Raw genomic sequence first — 21,154 nt, forward strand, 5'->3', positions numbered from 1 at the left:
ACTAAACCTTTAATCTTGATGGTGGTAGGAGAGATGTTCCAACCAGGTGGTAGGATAGAGAAGATACCTACAATTATACTGCAAGTGCACAACGTCTATAGTATACAGAGCAAATACAGGTCGATCCCACAGAAACTAGGGCGATGTAGAGTTGATTCTAAGGTCTTTCTATACTGATTTAAACGAGAAGTAACAAAAAAGGGTTTGAGAAGTAACAAAAGAGGATTTGTTGTGTGTCGATACGACAAGATAAGTTTATGTAACACAAATTAGAAAACAAAAGTGCAAATAAAAGGGTACTAGGGCAGTTGAGTCCAGCACCTAATCTATGCTAATCTATTTCAGTTTCAAATTATGTTCTTGTCACTTTAAAATGGACACCGGTGAAGGTTCAAGCCTGCCGTTTAATCCAGGGTAATCTTAGGTTGGATAGCTTAATGTCAACTAAGGTATTAATCTCTAGCATTAGTTTCCTGATTAAGGCACAACTAATCACAGACCAATTGATTCAATTAAGCATAAGTTGGAGCAACAATTACACAATTTCTAACAACCTAGGATGCAAAACATACTAAGTGAAAGTTATGTGAATGGAAGCTCTAGATTAAACCCATCCTTACTCAATGAAACACAACAAGAACAATATTGAAAACATGAATAAGCTAGCAGTAAATTAAGGGCTTCATCTATGCCATAACAAAGTTGTTTAGAACATGATACAAGATGAAATTAAACCTAATTTACTACTGCAAGTTGCACCGGCTACTCCGAGCTTATCTTCAAAATATCAGTGCCTCCCCTATTTATACAAAATATTCAAGTCTAACAATCCCTCTAGTCAACAAATACAATCAAAAAATTAGGGATTTGATTTTTTGGAACTGACCAATGATATAAAGTCGTCAATCTGAACAGTCACTTACAACGCCGCCTGAATTTGTCTCCCATGTCTCTAAACCTTGATTTTGACTTCATGGCCGTACTTCTAATCAGTAGAGATAAGAGAAGTTGCGAGAGTGATAGAGATGGTCTTGATTTGAAATGGTAATGGGCAGAGAGACAAAGAGACAGAAAGTGGCTGGTGAAATAGGGATATAGAGGTCAGGGTTATCATAGATAGGATTGTTTTTGTGTTTAGTTGACAGGGAAGGTGTGGTCGGTGGTGTAAGGGAGAAAGAGAAGCTAGCAAATTCGTTTCTTTACCCTTGGAAATGTCGATGGTAAAATTTCCTAGGGCATGGTTTATGTGGATAGATGAAGTTCAAACTTGTTTCCTCATTTTCAAAACAAGGATTAAGCCCACATTTGGTCCATCTTATTTCTGCTATGAGTTGATCCTTCTGTAGTCCACGTATTAGCTCCACTCTCTTTACTGTTACCACTCTGACCTCCAATCAACTGCTCACTTTATGATCCTCCTTATATTTATGAATCCTACAAAAACAAAACATACACAAATATCAATATTTACAACAAAATAAAGATTATTGATACCTCGAGACGCAAAATGCATAATTTGACACAAAAATAGGATATTAAAGCATTTGAGATGTGACAAAAGACAACAAAATGATCTGAAATATGCATTATTAGGCACTGATCACACCCCCAAACCTGAATTTTGCTCGTCCGCGAGTAAAACACAAAACTAAAAGAAAAGTCCTACCTATACCACTATCGCTCGACAAAAAATACCCAAAAAGTTCTAGGATAAAATATAAGCTCAGATTCCATGAAAGTGATACCTGCATTCAGTTTTAGCTCGCAGCAAATGGATATGTCAATCTAGCTTTCAAAAGGCACAATTCTAGCACTGGAACAACTGAAGACATGTGATAAGAGTGTAAAGTGTATCACCTTAGACATGCATAGAGAATGGTTTACTGTAGGAAGTTATGACTGCCAATTACTAAGAGATAGTTTTTAGGCTAAGAACTGAATTCAAATACAAGCTAGATGTCCGTCTTTACGAGAATTGTGAATGTTCACCTAAGAGTTGGTGATATTTCAGTTTACCCGCGTTGTACATCGATGGCTATACCCTCCTTGCATATTACAAGACTATTTACAACACATAACAACAAAGAACATTGAGTGCAATATTTACATTGACTACTCTCATTTTGAGGCAGGAGAGACACTTTAACATTTTTATTGAAACAAAATATAATAACAGACAATGGATACTTCTTTTTTTTTTTTTTTTTTTTTTTTTTTTTTTTTTTTTTTTTTTTTTTTTGGCTTTGAAATTTTCTTTTCTTTTTCTTTTTATGATTTTTTTTCCTTTTCATTTGAATTGATTTTGGAATAACAAGAGATACACACGATGACACGATAACTTTACACAAAAACAGAAAAATACATTACATGACACTTTTAGCAAGAGGCATCCCTTTTCGATGCACCCGGTCAAATTCAATAGTTGTTTTTCTTAATGTATCCTCCAACTTCTATCCCATCCAACCAAAGAACAAGCTAGTCAAGTCTCATTCAGTATTCTAGATGATTGGCAACCTACTTAACCTATGAAACACCGACGCTATACACGCTTGGTTGATTGTGCATGTGCAAATTTTCTATATCACATGTGAATTGTGCTAGAATCATGGGTGCCTCATCATCTAGACTAAGAATCCTAAGATATCATACATGCCCAGGTATCACAATTCAAGGTAAATGAGCTCCATTTTTCATTTTTTTTATTTTTTTATAGCAAAAAGAAAGATTTCTGTTTTCAATTATAGCATGCGATCAGTCATATGGTATCTACTTTTCACCCCATAACCTAAACTAAACATTGTCCTCAATGTTTCTAATGATCAACAGAATTATAACTGTAACATACCAGGAGAAACATGCTGAGTTTGAGAAAAAGGAAAGAGATTACCAGATTTGACGAAAGAAAGAACCGAACTCCATTATTCGCGGCTAGAATCCAACATTTTCCAGCTGAGATCACATTGGATTAGCACAATATATACAAAGAAAACATAAGACTCAACTGAAACATCACCTACTGGATTATATACAAGAAAACTTCACCATACACATACAACCTAAAGAGTTGAGGATCAACCCAAAAGACAGTATGTAGAAATTTTTATAACCTCACACATTTATAACATGACAGAAATTTAAGTGAGGCTGCCAGAAAAGATGAGCTACCCCCAAACCTAGATTTTTCAGCAAATATACTTTTGGGCACAAAATCTAACAATTTAAGGGGTGCATCGTGCAGAAGATCTAGTTCAAAATGAACTATGTTAGGAACGGGCAGTGACACACATTCCAACTGTGGATCCTTAGAGATGTTATATTTAGATGCAAAATGGTCCAAAAGAACTTGAGAAGCACACAGTTCTAATCCTAGATCAGGTATTCTTAGAAAAGATGGTTTTACAATTTTGTTACAAACCAAATCTAGGTTGGGTGGAAGAGTCTCAGTTTGCGACTTAAGCATCATTATTAGGCACATCATTATTAGTCACACCAATATCTCCTAAATCATCTGCAAGTGTCGCAACATTCTCACATTCATAGAACAAATCAACAAGACCCAAATCAGTATCATGATCATCCAAAGTCTCCATCTCATGCATAAGAAAATCAGAAGACACAACACATTTTGACCTAGGCAGGGATTTAGACACATAAAATTTATGTGCATAAGATCATCAGTGTCAATAGAAAATTCAGCCATCCCTAGGTCAGATGCAAGTTGTGTATCATGCACACTTCCACAAAACAATTGTTCAATCCCCAAATCCATATCAATATCATCCAAAATTTCAGAGTTACGGATAAGAAAATCAGAAGAAACATCATTTTTCAAAGTCGCAACAACGGAGTCTAAGGTTATAGGAACATAAGATTACACAACAACATTTTCAGAGTAAACATGCTCTTCTAAAATTAAATCATTATCATCATCATCGTAACAAGGATGCAATGTCCTTTTTAAAACCATAGTGTCCCTAGTCCACTCATTTACCTTTAGATTAGGTTCATATTCAATATTGGTTTCTTGAGTAGAAACATAAACACTATTTTCAAAATTTACCTCATTAGGAATAACAAACATCTCATCATGAAATTTATTCCTTTCTTCACTTTGTAAATGAATCAGGTTCATTTTAAGAATCATATTAATTTGTCCAATGGAAGGAGAGTCTTCAATAGTGGGTATCCTCGTTTCATATGGATATTCAGTATATGGTTGTACATGAGGTTCACTACCGAACGGAGATTCAGATGTGTTGCTGTATGGATGATCATGCAATGCTTGCAATTAAAATCTAGCATTATTTTATTCAATGAGTTTGAGATTTTCCATCACAGAATGCATAAAAGGGATCAGGGGAGTACAGACTTGCTCCACATCCCCTGGTGGTGGCTGATACATATGTGAATAATCATTAGGGTTTGCATATTGAGGCTCAAGACCTAGAAAAGGTCCATAATAATCCCTATAATTATCAACACCATAGTGTAATGGAAACTCAAAATGCGAAGCATGCTCATGTTCGAGTTCTCTAATGTGTTTGTGCGATGATTTTTTATCCCTAATGCCCGTCCAAAATCCTGACATGTTATGGCTATCAAACAACCAAGCAAGTCACACTACAGGGAAATAATGCATGTGAGATTCCAAAGATAGAGATTACGCACACAGAATCAATTCAGCACAGTGAAACGGCAATTCCAGTTAGCGTAGGTGTTACTCGAACTATCACAGGGTCGTGTTCATGGATACCAAGAGCTAGTTTTTTAAATTATAAACACACTATGCAGCAGAACTAGAGAGTACCTAGTAAAACAGATTCAGAGATGCATACAGACACGAACTCAGTGCAGTGAAACAAGAATTTCAGCTATCGAAGATTTTACTCAAGTGTCATGGAATCATGCATAAACATATCATACTTGGAAGGGGTTTGAAAATGGTCAGTAGCAACTAGTTCGGCGCACAAATTAGGTATAGCCTTTGAGATAAAAAAAAAGTTAAGAGAACAATACCGCCAGTATAAAACTGGGTTTAGGCACTACCACAGATTGTGTTTCTCGTTTTTCTCTCTTTCCTTGGTGTGTATTTCAGCTTCACAAGTACCTGGTTGCTCAGAGGAGAAGTTCAATTCTCAGAAATGTGTGCAGGTAAAGCAAAGAAACACATAAATTATTTGTTCACCTGATCACTAATCGAATGATCTGAGAAGGACAGACTGATGCAGGTGTAGACAAACTGCAATTGGAAGATGAAGATAAGACAATGCATAATGCTTGGATAAATCACAGGGGAATGAAATGCAATTACCTAATTAATGATGTACTTAACTTATAATGATGCTTTAACTACAGGTGCACATGTTATGAGAAACTACAAATTTTTTATGTTAGGCTAAATTACTCAGAATTACAGAGATGGTACCACAGGTAAACTAAATGACTTGAAGAGATGAAAATAAAGATGCAGATACAACTAATATTTACAAGGCTAAAATGATTACTAAGTTACAACTACAGATGCTGTTTCCTACAGGTTGAAAGAGTTCAAACCAACTTAAAATTTAACACATATACAAACTAAACCACAAACTGCATTAGACACAGATTAAATGACTCGAACAGATGCAAGATAATGATAGTAAACAAAAAGAATGAAAAGATGCAGTTTATGAGAATGACTGAAATTCAAAATTACAGCTACAACTACAAATGATGATGACAGAAGGCATGAAATGGCACACGTTACACTAAGTTACACTACAAGATAATGATGCAAAGTCGCTGAATCTTAGCAAAAGAACTGAAAGAATGCAGATGAATGAAGAGCTAAAGCTAAGTTATACTACAACAGTAAAAATAAAATCTAATGAAGCATATATACAACCTACAGATGCAGAGAACTTTAGTCAGATTTGATTTACAAATATGGTAAAAGACAATGATTTAGATGTCCTAACTGAGATGCAATTATGCAATTTACAAAGGAATGATTGCGACTACAGTTACCACTGCGACTAAGAAGCTACAGATGATCGCAGACAATTAAGAAACTACAAAATGGAATGACAGACAGCTTTCAATATAACAAGATGCATGTGCAAATGGACTATCTAAGCTATGATACAGCAGCAAAATTACAGATGTTTGTAAACTATTAAATGAAGAAAACAGCAGATGACTTAATATGCTACACAGAACACAGAGCTAAATTATTATTATTTTTATTTTTATTTTTCTTTTAAGACAATGATGCAAGTAATACTAGCTGAAAGAAAAATAAAACAAAAAGATGCATCTAACTTAACAATGGACTAATTGAGGATAGATAGCTACGGCTACAAAGCTACTACTACAGAGGATTATATATACAGATGGCTTGGAAACGCAATCTAAGTTATGCTACTGACAGAAAGAACAATGAATTAACAACTTTTACAACTACAGCTAAGATGTTACAGGCCAAGCTACATATTTTAACCTAACTTAAAGTGCAAAGAATATTTTTTTTTAAAACAAAAAAAACTAAAACAACGGCTGAAATGAGAATCAGTTACACTATGTAAACTAAGCTACATGACAGCTAGATGCAAAGATAGTTGTAGCTGAGCAAAATATGTGATGATGCAGGAGATAGAAAAATCAAAACTACAACTATACTAAAAACAGTACAAGAGATAACATATATTTACAAGAGATAACGAAGGTCTAAACTGAAAATCAGTAAGGTAACGAAGAAACTTCAGCTACACCGCTACCGAGTCCCCGGCAGCGGCGCCAAAAACTTGGTAGGCTAGAGAAGATACCTACAATTATACTGCAAGTTCACAGCGTCTATAGTAGACAAAGCAAATACAGGTCAATCCCACAGAGACTAGGGCGATGTAGAATTGATTCTAAGGTCTTTTATACTGATTTAAACGAGAAGTAACAAAAGAGGGTTTGTTGTGTGTCGATACGACAAGATAAGTTTATGTAACACAAATTAGAAAACAAAAGTGCAAATAAAAGGGTACTAGAGCAGTTGAGTCCAGCACCTAATCTATGCTAATCTATTTCAGTTTCAAATTATGTTCTCGTCCTTTTACAATGGACACCGGTGAAGGTTCAAGCCTGCCGTTTAATCCAGGGTAATCTTAGGTTGGATAGCTTAATGTCAACTAAGGTATTAATCTCTAGCATTAGTTGTCTAATTAAGGCACAACTAATCACATACCAATTGATTCAATTAATCATAAGTTGGAGCAACAATTACACAATTTCTAACAACCTAGGATGCAAAACATACTAAGTGAAAGTTATGTGAATGGAAGCTCTAGATTAAACCCATCCTTACTCAATGAAACACAACAAGAACAATATTGAAAACATGAATAAGCAAGCAGTAAATTAAGGGCTTCATCTATGCCATAGAAAAGTTGTTTAGAACATGATACAAGATGAAATTAAACCTAATTTACTACTGCAAGTTGCACCGGCTACTCCAGGCTTATCTTCAAAATATCACTGCCTCCCCTATTTATACAAAATCTTCAAGTCTAACAATCCCCCTAGTCAACAAATACAATCAGAAAATTAGGGATTTGATTTCTTTGAACTCACCAATGATACAAAGTCTTCAATATGAACAGTCACTTACAACGTCGCCTGAATTTGTCTCCCATGTCTCTAAACCTTGATTTTGACTTCATAGTCGTACTTCTAATTATTAGAGAGAAGAGAAGTTGTGAGAGTGATAGAGAGATGGTCTTGATTTGAAATGGTAATGGGCAGAGAGACAAAGAGACATAAAGTGGCTAGTGAAATAGGGATAGAGAGGTCAGGGTTATCATAGATAGGATTGTTTTTGTGTTTAGTTAACAGGGAAGGTGTGGTCAGTGGTGTAATGGAGAAGATAAGCTAGCAAATTCGTTTCTTTGCCATTGGAAATGTCGATGGTAAAATTTCCTAGGGCATGTTTGGATGCTTTCCTTAGCTAAGGTATATGTGGATATATGAACTTCAAACTTGTTTCCTCATTTTCCAAACGCGGATTAAGCCCACATTTGGTCCATCTTCTTTCTGATATGAGTTGATCCTTCTGTAGTCCACGTATTAGCTCCACTCTCTTTATTGTTACCACTCTGACCTTCAATCAACTGCTCACTTTATGATCCTCCTTATATTTATGAATCCTACAAATACAAATACAAAACATACACAAATATCAATATTTACAACAAAATAAAGATTATTGATACCTCGAGACGCAAAATGCACAATTTAACACAAAAATAGGATATTAAAGCATTTGAGATGTGACAAAAGACAACAAAATGATCTGAAATATGCATTATTAGGCACTGATCACCAGGGCATGTACTGAGATTTCCATGTCCTCTTCCAATTCAACAATAGTTGGACTAGACCCTTCTCCCACTTCTGTAGAATGTAGTCCTTCTTCTTCATCAACAACTATCATGTACAACTGCTGCTTATTACAATTATGGCCTTTAGTGTATAACTGATAGCAATTGTAGCAAAGCCCTTTTTCTTGTTTTGCTCGCATTTCAGCATAAGTAAGTTTTTTGACAGGTTGCATTTTAGGACTTGTAGTGGGACTGGTAATAGTTGGTGTAGTGACTACTGGAAGCACAGTTGAAGGTTTGTTGGAGACTGCTAATGTTTTACCCACAACAGAAAATCTGGTAAAAGTTTTTGGCTGATTCCTAGCAGCCCTGTCCATGATACACTCTTGTCTCTTAGCCAGAAAAAGACTTGTTGCAAGGTAGAAGGAGTAAACATCTGTATTACCAATCTGATATCTTCCTTCAGTCCACTAACAAAACTATGGATGAAATAGTCTTCACTCAGAGAAGGGTTCTTGGCTAACATAAGAGCTTTCAACTCTTCAAATTTTTCCTGATATTCCAAAACAATATTTGTTTGGTCTAATTTATTAAATTCTCCTACAACATTATCATGTCCTAATTCCTGAAATCTAGTACAAACATCAATAATAAAATCCTCCCAATACAAAATACCCTTACCTACTTGGTAGTCTTGGAACCAGACATCTGCTTTGCCATCCAAGTACATGGTTGCCATGTGCACCTTCTGTTCATCATTCATTCGATGTAGAAAGAAGTATTTCTTACATTTTATGACCCAAGCTCTAGGGTTAGTGCCATCAAAACGTGGAAAATCGACTTTAGGCTTGTAATTGGAAAACTGACCTTCCCCCATATGAGTAGTTTGAATGATTCGTTGATGATGTCCCTGTTGGTAATTATGGAAGTGGTTACTAGTTGAAGGATATGGTACTTCTCCATCTTCCCAGGGATTATTCATTTCACCACTTTGATTATACCCTTAAGAAAAAACTGGTTTATCGAAAAGCAATTGAAACTTCTTGTCAAAAGAAGATTGAAGAAGTTGAAATTGATTTGCAATATCAGTTTTCATTGTCTGCACATCTCTTTTCACAGATTGAAGTGACTGAAATTCTTCACGCAATTTTTGTAATTCAAGATCCAATTTCTTAGTACTTTCATCCAACTGCTTCAACCTAGTGTCTTCAGCCATGTTATGTGCCAAGGAAAGACTTGTAGTGATCTACACTACAATTGATAAACCAGACAAAATTTACAGGATCTACAATGTAAGGATTCAGATAATACCTCAAAGAGGCGGAGGAAGAAAAACTTCAATAATAATTCGCTTAAGTTCAATTAGGTTTACGACCAGACTAAAAAGGAAAAGTATTCAATTACCACGTGCAAAGCACATGATTAAACTAAAGGCACCACTACAGGGACTGCCCATAAGAACATAGACAATGGGATATGACAGATACCATATATATGTGGGAACTGATCCTAGTACCTAGTCAATCAAGTTTTGGTAACTAGTGTGACTAATCTAGTACCCACATGGAGGTAGAACCGAAACTTGTTTTGGTAGAACCGTGAAACCCATGTTTGGTGATTTGATAGGATAATCAGTCGCATAGTTCTTGGAAGTCAGTGAACCAATTCTAAACTTTTTTGGAAGTGTGGAAAATCCATTCCAAGATTGTAAGTATGAAAAAGGACTTACAAAGTAAAGATGTCGACATACTTTGAACATGTGCATTAGCTTGAGTAAATCAAAACAAGAGAGAGATATTAACTCCTTGAGATACTTTTACCTTGATTGAGTCTGACTGTCTAGTTGAGTCTCTAGAAAGTTTTTCGGAGTTAGTCCATATAGATTGCTAAGCGAAATATTGGGTGGTGTTGTTAGACCCCCGCTTTTTCAGATGTCATCTCTGGAAACTTCATCTCTGGAAGTGTCATCATGGGAGTCAGTCATTCTTGCAAAGTGGTTGAGACAGATACAACACATCGTTCATACAAAGCGCAAGATTCAACAAAACAATGAATCATGAAATAAAGGTTCTCACAACAGCGTCTACAAAAATGGAAACTTTCAACTCTTACCTGTTTAAGATTCCACTAACAGGATTGTGATACAAGAGTTAATACTTCAAAATTTGCTCGTCTCCTCGAACCTGCAAACACGAGCAAAATTTTTATTCAAAATCATAACTTGATTTTTCATGTGAGCAATCCACAAAATTTTCACCGTGTGAGCGACTCGCACCGAGTGAACACTCATTTGTGCATACACTATCATATCACAAAATCCATACAAACAAAATTTTATCAAAAATTGTTTACTTCTATTGATGAAAATCAAAATTTGATTTCACATAAATTTTCACTGTGTGAACATTCACTGGTTTTTCAAAAAATTGGACAGACGTCCGTTCTATAATTGTGAAAACTCACATACAAACGTTATTTCACCGCGAATAATTGTCTACTTTCAACAGTTGTTCAAAATCAAAACATTGATTTTACAAAAAATATATATTTTAACGTGAAACTCACGTAACTTTGAAAATATATGTATATATATTTTTGCTCCCTCTCGCAATCATCCGTCTTTGAAACGAGAGCATATTTTCAAAAAATTTATGAAAGCTCACATATCGAAAATAAAAAAATTCATGAAAGCTCATAGACAAATTTTTTATTACTAACAGATGCACGTCTATTTTTTTTAAAAAAAAAAAAATCTGTTTTCTCTCGTCCGAGCATCTAACTTTGAAACGAGAGTTTATTCCATTTTGTGGAATCTCACAAATTAAAAAAAAAAAAAACCTCTTATGCTGGGGATCATTGTTTGTTTCTTAAACTAGCAAACGAACATCCGTTCCTAAAACAAGGATTTTCCTTTTGGACCCGGCCCACAAACACTAAACCAGACGTCCGACCAGCCAAATCAGCAGTGCCTCATCTCTCCGTGCTCACGGGATGACGTTCTATCGTACTATCAGGGTCCTTACCTGAGCATTTTCTTGTACATGACCCCGTTGGAGCAAATCGAGGATTCTGAGAACACCTTTGTACGACTGAGTTCAACCACCGATCTCGTCGACTGGAAATCACCATTTAATGCTTACTGCGGAACATGACTGTCCCTCACTAAGCAGGGGACTTAATGTTGATGGTGGATTTTCAACAAAGGTCAAAATCGTAAAATCATGATATTCCATGTTTCTGACACGGCTTCAGGAACGCATGTGACGATTCATATTTTACGAGCCATGGTGCATATGTCACTCGAAAGGCATCCCCGGAGCGTCCGATGCTGCTCATCTCATTATGACCTCTATGTAGAATAAAATAATTGGGAGATTCTCCGTATGATTGAGAACTTAAACGCCTTCAGGACGTCGGTGGCACTCGATGTTCCCTGACTACATAGAGATACCCACCACATAGAAGAACGATTGGGCGGTCCTCCTACATAATTGTTTGTTGAGAGGGCAAAACGCCTTCAGGACGTCGGTGACACTCACTGTTCCCTAACTATGTAGAGAGACCGTGTATAGATTCAGGCGGTTCTCCATACATAATTGTTGAGAGGGAAAAACGCCTTTAGGACGTCGGCAACACTCGATGTTCCCTGACTATGCACCTTTTAGAACGTGTATGACGTTTTAACTGGCTAATATCCCTTCTACAATAGATTAATTCTACCGTGACATTCACCACTGAATTCCTAGAAGATAATATATTTTATCTCATTACTCCAATTCCATGGTCGAATCCATGACCGATCCCATGGAATGGTAATAGATAATTATTTTATCTCATTATTCCGATTTCATGATCGAATCCACAGATGATCTCATGGAATGGTAATAGATAATTTTATTACTCCAATTCTATGGTCGAATCCACGATCCCATAAAATGTTAATACTCATTTTATTATTCCAAATCCATGGTCGAATCCACGGCTGATCCTATGGATTGGTAATAAATAACTACTCACTTTTATTATTCGGTTTCATGAACCATTCTCCACTGAATTTCATAAATTAGTAATAAATACTCAACAACCGGACATCTAGACTGAGTAAGCCCCAATAAAATGGTGCAAATGTACTCAACGATGATGCACGAACGAGCATTCGAAAATAGGGACAACCGAGGAATCCTACACAAAACATGAGAGAGAAAATAATAATATTAAAATAATGAAGAGGCGCCCAGGGACCGGGCCCGCCGGCCGGCCATGCCCTAGCCGTGGCCGGTCCCCATGCTTCTTCCATTATTTTTTCTTATTTTATTATTTTCATGAACTCATGAAAACTCCTTCATTCTAGCAACTTTCCTTGTTTGAGTAAAACTAGGGGTGTAAATAGGGGCCGGGCCGGGCAGTCCGACCTATTTATTAAATGGGACGGTATAGGACGGGCCGGAACATCTCTTATCCACGAAATTAAAAGGGCCGGGCGGGCAGGGTTATTTATCTACAGTAAGTACCCATGGCCTACCCAAGCCTGTTTTGTAATTTGGGCCCGGGCGGGTAGGGCCGGGAGGGCCTTGAATATTACAAACAAATATATATTATACATATATATTGTTAAAAATAAAAAGAAAGTAGTAATAATACACAAGTTTTACTTAAAATTAATAATCAAATACGAGAATTGAGATGGGAATAAGATAAACCAAACTTCCTATAATTTTTCCTGAATTGAATCATCAGAAAAGGAAAGTGCCTTAGATTTTGCTCAATATTTTCTCTATATGGTTAACAAAATTAGACTCCTATGGAATAAAAGTTAAGAAATACATATGAAAACTATGAGGGTTGACTGTATTAAGTATATGTACCAAGTATATTCTAGGATAAAACAAAATTGGAACAGTCACTTAGGCTAGGTAAATGGATAACACTGGCGGGTAGCATTGACGGGATAATAGGGAGGGTATTGGGTCGGGCAAGAAAATTTGAATTGTGGCCTATGCCCGCCCTCTTATTTAAATGGGCTAGGTCGGGCCAACCCGTAAAGAGCCACGGTCACCCATGGGCTGTCATGGGACAGGGCGGACGGTACTGGGCCTCGGGCTGCCGGGCAAAATTTACACCCCTAAGTAAAACTCATGGTTTCTCCATATTTTCACGGTTTCATGAAAAATAATAATAAATAGGGAAAGGTGTTGTGGGACCAGGCTACCTGGCCGGCCGGACATGCCCTAGCCGTGGACGGTCCCACACCTTACAATCTCTAGTCTTTCATGATTATTATTTCCCTCATCTCTAGCCTATCAGACTTCTTTTAATAATACCAAACATCGGATGTTAACTTAGCCACTTGATCTCGAAGACATCTAAGTTCACTAGAGCTGCCGGCTGGCAGACGAAGGTTGTCTTATGACTATGCAACCAGAAAGTAAAGAAAAAATCTAAGGAGAAGAAGAAACAAACCTATGGCATTAGAAGACTCGGCAGCTAAGACAACATCAGCAGATTTGCGACCATCCTCAGCAACTTTAGCAGCATTATTAGCTCTCTCAAGAGCCAATAAACAAGCTTATAGAGATCTCTAGGTTTTCCTCAGATCATCCTCCAACGAAGATATATTAGCAGCAGAAGTAGCATCACTTAACGAAGGCTACTGAGCAACGGCAAGAGCATACTCTTGACGAGCACGTTCCAGTTGAGCACTCAAATGAGTGCATTTAGACCTATAACCCTTGAATAAGGTATAACCAACATCGAACTGCTTGCAAAGCTGCAAACAAAGGAGTATAAGGACGGACGAAGGATCAGATTAAGAAGAAAAACGATAAGATAAGAATCACTTACTGAGAACGCTGAAAGACGGGGGAGGAAGTTAGCGTAGGTATCCATGAAAGCCTCCATCTCTTGGATGCTACCCCTACGGATCTCACCAAAGCTCTGACAGGAGCGGAGACAATCAGGGACAAAGAACAAATCTTTGGCAGCACGATACTAGGAAGATAACACGTCCAGCTGTGAAGCTATCTCGAAAAAACTACCAAGATGATGATGATCAACTCCAACAGAAAAGGGACCCTTGGAATCCCTCACCACGACGAAGAGATGGCGGTGGAAGAGCTAGGAACATAAAGAGGAGCTTGAGAGCCGTCCAAATCCATGTCACCGGCAGAAGGAAGATTACCCAGTCCGGTCCAATCTGGTGACAAAGGTGGGGGTCTAACATCTTTGCTAGCAGGGGAAATAGAAACAGACTGAGCACTCCCTAGTGAAGCAGGAACATCATTGAAGGAGAAGATGGCTAGTGAAATCACAACCTTCTTCTTCTGCTGAGAATCTGAGCTACCAGCCTTCACCGTGGGGTAACAACCTTAGCAAACGAACTACTTGATTGAAGGGAGGTAGCAGGAGACGAAGGGAGACTCTTAGAAGCCACAATAGCATCTCCAGCAGCAGCAGGAATAACGGGAAAAGCTTTGCTATGAGCAGAAAACGAAGGCATCTTCAAGGATAACGTAGGTTCAGGGGCTTGAACGCTAACAGTCTCTACTAGCTGAGCACCAGTACCAACAAGAAGGTTCTCACCCTCAACTAAAGTAGCTCGAACGGGGCTAGGGTTATCTTTGGCAAAATCCTCCTCAATATCATCCAAATGAGGACTAAGGCCAGTATCCTCGATATCCTCCATGTCTTCGTCACCGGGTCCCTCCCCAGCAGCCTTGAGATCATCATCCAAAGCATCAAGATCAATCACGGTCTTCAACTTACCCTTCCTTTGGGAAGACTGTAAAGAAGCACATGTGTCAGCTAAGAATCGGGGGCAAGGTACTAAGGAACTCACAAGCACAAAGGTATGATAATGATCCTTACCTCCGCAGGCGTTTCAACCAAAGACTTTCTCTTCCTAGTCCTTGTGGCCACAAAATTACCAGTAGAGCCTGGAGTAGTCCCAGCAGAAGAAGCAGGGGAAGACTAAAAAAGAAGACCATCAGAACAAAGATATCAAAGAAGACGAAGATATTAACAGCAAAGGTACCTCGTGAGAAGCAGCAGGATTAAAAATCCAAGGCTGATACCCATCATACTTCTCAGGCAAAGCCTGCTTAGATGTCCCTTTAGCAAAGGGGTCATAATACTTCAAAGTAGTCTTTCCCTCGCTACTATACCAGCTTTCGTGAAGGGAACGCCAGTAATTACCAGTATACTGGTAAATTCCTCGGACCTGAGTCTTGTTTGCCGGTCATCCCTGGTGAACAAGACGTCATAATAGAAAGGATCCTTTCTACTATACAGAGGAAGAAGCATACCTGCGGCCAATTGGCCAACGCTAATCAAAAGATTATTCTCATCATAAGGGAAATCCCTAATGTGACAATCAGTGAGAACATCAGGGCCATTGACGAAGAAAATCTCGAATTTATGAAGGCGAAAAGACTTGGTAATCTCATCAATAGACAGATGAGCAAAGCTGTCCTTGTCACGCAGTTGGATCCTATGAAGCTCATAGTGAGGAGGAGGAGGTGGAAGATCCTCGATAACAAATTCCTCCTCAGCGACCATAGCCACTTCAGTACCAGCAGGCACCTCAGAATCCTCAGGAGGATGATATGGCGTAGCATCAGGATGATTCATTCGCGAAGGAGGATCATTCGACGAAGATATCTTTGGACCCTTACGCGTAGGTTTCTTTGGAAGCCTCATGAGCCTAACACCAGCAGGAAGAACATCTCCATCAACAATGGCAGAAGAAGATTGCAATTCATCCAAAAGTGAATTGGGGGCAAAAAACCGACGAACTTTGGGCATGGGTTTCACTTAACCAACCAAAGGGGACAGTCTAAACATATCATGGGGGAAAATCAAAAACCTTTGATCACATGATCAAAGTTGTAGGAGAAGAACTATCATACCGAAACCATCATCAAAAATCAAAATGGAACAAAACCCAAGTTCTCACACAACGTAAACAAGCAAAAGAAAGCAGGAATTCTCACATGCAAGCATAATAAGCAACATCAATAAATCTCCTAGTACGACAACGATACAACAGGGGCAAGCATGGAGAAAATCAAGACCAAATACGGGTGTCACTTACTTGTATGATCGACACAGTGGAGCCAAAGCACGCGGAGAATCGAAGGTAAAAGGGGAGCAGTTAGCAGCAAAAGAGTATCTCAATAAAAAAAGATAGAGAGCGACAGTTCGAAGAAGAAGAGGAAAGGGAGTTAATAAAATTCCCTTATCTTTATTCCCCTCTTATAGGCGGCTGGAAAATCCAAAAAATTTGGATGTACCGAAATTCAAGGGGAAGTTATTGCATGAAAGGACATGTAGGGACCACCCAATCGGTTCGTGCAAAATTGGCGGTGTAACGGAAGTTTTCTTCCACTTATACCAAACGGTAGAAGATGAAAGAAAAGGGGAAAACTGTGAATACCAATATTCTGTGGAGAACGTGTCACGATCTTAGTGGCTGCATATATACCTAACTGTGTAGCCTTCGCTTAACAGAGAAGCCTGAGTAACAAGGGATACCTCCGCAGATCTACTTTATCTCATCCCAAGAAAGAAGGCGTGAACAGTCAAGATAAGGAAGGAAAAAGCCTAGTCTATATAGAGTTAGCTGGCGAGGGGACAAAGGTAGATGACGCATCCAATCAACATTAAATGCTCAAATCTCTTATCTACACGCATGAATCTAGGTACATGTAGAGAGAAAGCGTGGTATAACCCGATTGGCGGAAGTTGGCGGTGAACGAAGGTACAACCTGTACTAAGGTTGGGTAGTTCCCGAAGGAACGTGGGCCAGCTGAGGTGGCAAAATATAACTGGATAAAGTACGCGGTTGACGAAGGTACCATTGGTACGAAAGGTATATCAACAGATGATGGACCCAGAGGAAGCAAAGATATACCTGGAGCAAGAGGGGTTATAAATATCAAGCTTCACCAACAAACTAAGGGCATTCAATATCTAGGAGAGAAGATCTAGTCTTAAGCTTATACCTCTTTAATGTTTAGAACTTAAGTATTTACTTCCACTTGAGTTCTCTCTATTACTTTAAGAAGCATTTAATATCTTTGTAACCACCACAACTTAATACAAAAACAAGCACTCATTACCCCGTGGATGTAGACAAATGTCGAACCACGTAAATCCCTTGTGTCTCATGATAACTTAGAAGCTTTTACATTATACTTGTGTTCTTCATTGTTATTGTGATCTTAGATATCATTTATTACTTGGAAATATCGGTTCAACGGAGGTATCAATACTACTTAGTATCAGATCCTCATAGTTGTATACATTACGTAGACTACGGGAAAACGAGTAGTCACAGTTCGACGCCCACCGTGTTTTGCTCACGAACCTGAGTTTAGGCACAGTTTTACATTTCACTTATACCTTCTGAAACGAAGAGATCTGTGTTTCACCGATGAATCTCACTCTCTAGTGATTCGTTTATCTATTATTTGTGTATGTTTTTGAGTTCTAGCCTCTAAAAACGTGCCTCATTACCGATCCACAACAAATATTTCAAAAAACATACTCAGAAAATGCCAAAATGTTTGTTTTATACTAAAACAACATTTCTTAAACAAAGTGCATCTTAGATCTGAGAACCTTTGACTAACAGAGGAATCTCAGTAAAATTTGAAGGATAAAAGATCTTCCAACGCATTTAATAGCCTTGTTTTTCGCAAGATCTGACACCCCCCTTTTTCATTGGTTTTCGACATTTTAAGGTTGTATTTTCCAAGGATGTCATAAGCATTTAATACTCGTCTGTCAAAAATATTATTTCAGTCCTTTTTTCTGAAAAAGCTGCTCAACAATCTTCTGTTGTCAGAGCATTAATAACTACTTTTAACGAAGGTACCCAAGTAGCAGACTTCTTCGATTTTTCTGTAACCGCAGGATAACCAAAGCCGAAGGCATGCAGAAACCAACTGATGTACCAACAAGCTCACGACCAGCTATCACAAGAGGAAGATCCCAAAAGTCGTCTCAAGCAAACCAAAGGAATGAAGTGGAGGACGGACAAAGCGAAATAGCAAGAAGAACAGTTGCTAACAAATCGCCTATTCTTGCTGAAGGGGTGGGGCAAACATCAGGAGATCAACCAATCTACGTCATGCCATTACCGGAGCATGCTACAGCTACGAAGCCACCTGCGGCCAATGCAGGGTTACCCAGAACCTTAGCTCCTACGGGGCGAGGGTTGGGAAACCTAACTCCAATTCAGATAGATCCAGACGCGCCAATTATAGAGGAAGGAGTAGAAAACTCTTAAGATCCAACAGACATCACTCCTCAGGGGGTGGAACCCACAACGAAGACCAAATGGCGGCAGAAATAGCAGCTTTGTTACTCCGTAACAAGAAAAACGAAGATGCAATGCACGAGATGGCCCAAGAAAACCAGAACCTCAAAGGTATGTTAGACATACAAGTCGAAGGTTCCCAAACTCACCCTCCACAACCGAGGCGTGAAAATGGGGCTATCTCAAGAAGACGAAGGGTGGATCTCAATCCACCAAGGGCGAATCAGCCTAAGGGAGCAAGGACAGCGCACCATGATCCAGATGAAACGAATTCAACATACAAGCCCTCTCAAACCTACTACGACGAAGCATTTTCCAAAGATGCTCACCATGTGAACATGGCATGGAGCAGATGGAGAAATTGTGGAAGGAGATCCAAGGCCTAAAAGCTGGCCACGCAGGCGCAAGACTAGAAGAAGTACTACAGGAGGCAACCACGTTACCACTATCCTTTCGCATTTTGAGGGAAACCATCCCTCTGAAATGCCTCGTACCTACGTTCCAGGCATACAACGGTACCTCAGATCCCGCATCCCACCTACGGTATTACACCCATGTCCTTCCCATTAGGAAAGAAACGAGGTGGTACGTTGTAGGTACTTCCTAGCAAGCTTGATGGGATCAGCACTGGCCTGGTATGACAACTTACCAGCAAACTCAATTGACTCCTTCGAGCAATTATCTACGGTGTTTTTGGAGACATACATGTACAACAAATCAATAAAGGCGGGGTTACATAGGCTATTTTTTTTAGTTATCGGTCCCCGGGAGACGCTGATGCAGTACAGAGACAGGTGGCAAAAAACATGCCAAGCAATTGGAAAAGCCAATTCAGAAATTAGCATAAATTGCTATAAGTACAGACTTGATAGAACCTCAGCCATCTTCGTGGAGCTTCACAACAGAGCCCTCGATTCCGAAGGCGAGCTCAGGGTTTTCCAGGAACGTTACATCAGACTCGAAGAAATCCATACGGACAACCCCAGGGCACAAGCAAAGGCAACAACGGCTCCGCAACGAACTAACTCTCTGGAACCAATTCCGGAGGTATCTAAGCGACAAAACGAAGCGGGGGGCAGAACCAATTCTCGAGACAAGCGATCCAAGCACGGAGATGGAAGACGAGGCAAAGGAAGAGAAGAATTTATGGATAAGGTCTACACAAAGTTAAACACAACTTTCTCTCACATCCTAAGCAAGGGGGGAGCAAAGCCAGGCTTTCCTTACCCTAATACTAGGGGAAAGCATCCAGAAAAGACAAAGGAGTCTAAGGAGTACTGTGCGTACCACCAATACTACGGACATACTACTGATACATGCTACCACCTGCGCAACGTGATCAAAAGATTCATCGACGAAGGCAAATTCATGGAGTACGTACAACTGCAGCCAGTGGAGACTGAGGAGATCCCAAAGAAAAGGGTAGAACTACCTCAGGATGGAAAATACATCAACATGATCACCTTCTCCAGCGGAGGTCAAGAAGAAATGCTCGAAGATATCCTCGAGTTAGCTCGAAACAGAAAGAAGATTGAATCCCATGAAGTGTTCAAGCTATTGGACCACCCACTAGCATTTGGGAGGACTGGATGGCCACGCCATTAACCTTTTCAACAAAGGACGTCAACCAGGAGGTTGAAATGCACAACGATCCACTAGTGATCACTCTTCCACTACATGGATGGAACGCTACGAAGGTCCTTGTGGATGAGGGCAGTTCGTTAAATGTGCTATTTTACGAACGTTACCTACGCATGGGTTTGACATCAGAACAAATGGATTCTTACACTTGCACAATATATGGTTTTAATGGAGCAGTCTCAAGACCGAAGGGAGAAATCGTTTTGCAGGTACACGCAGGACCCTTAGTAACCAGTACACGCTTTTGTTTGGTGGACGCACCTTCGCCCTACAACGTAATCATGGGCAGGCTATGGGTCCATCGACTGCGAGGAACAACTTCGACGTATCACCAGTACCTACGCTTTCCTACACCTATGGGTGAACTGGAAATCAAAGGCGACCAGCAAGACGCAAGGCTATGCAATCTAGCGGAAATCAGACTCAACGAAGAAAGAACAGCTACTCAACAGCATGAAAGAAAGAGACGTAAGGAAAATACCAAGGAAGTACAGGACGCATCCTCCTCAGTACCCAAAGCCGTCTCAGACCCGGAGACAAGCACCTCCGCCACTCCAGGCGCAGGTGTCTCCGCCACTCCAGGCGCAGGTGTCTCCGCGAAATGAAAATTACAGAAAAGCACTCCTCAAATATGCTCACCGGTAGAACCAACAAAGAAAATCAACATCGGGACGGAGGCAGAACCAAAGATGCTCAACATCGGAACTTTGCTTGATGAAGAAGAGGAGATGCAACTACAAAGGATACTAAAAGAATAAGCAGATGTCTTCGCATGGTCAATGGAAGACATTCCGGGAATCGAACTGAATTTGGTCTCACACCACCTTCGGCTCAGACCGGAGATACC

At 39.2% G+C, this 21,154-nt stretch overlaps 1 long non-coding RNA gene across 3 annotated transcripts; it reads right to left on the bottom strand.

The window, feature by feature from the left end:
- Positions 1-645: 645 nt before the first annotated feature.
- On the bottom strand, positions 646-7,906 carry LOC113281517. 3 transcript variants are annotated; one of them, XR_003326210.1, is made up of 3 exons: positions 7,603-7,904; positions 5,186-5,239; positions 646-5,107 (listed from the first exon to the last, which is right to left on the bottom strand). It is a non-coding gene; the product is annotated as an uncharacterized LOC113281517 (long non-coding RNA). The 3 variants fall into 3 exon arrangements; XR_003326209.1 differs by having other exon boundaries at positions 646-5,239; positions 7,603-7,906; XR_003326212.1 differs by lacking the exon at positions 5,186-5,239 and having other exon boundaries at positions 7,603-7,898.
- Between the last annotated feature and the right edge of the window lie 13,248 nt (positions 7,907-21,154).

The sequence above is a fragment of the Papaver somniferum genome, chromosome 1 (assembly GCF_003573695.1).
Source record: "Papaver somniferum cultivar HN1 chromosome 1, ASM357369v1, whole genome shotgun sequence".
Lineage (NCBI taxonomy): Eukaryota > Viridiplantae > Streptophyta > Magnoliopsida > Ranunculales > Papaveraceae > Papaver > Papaver somniferum.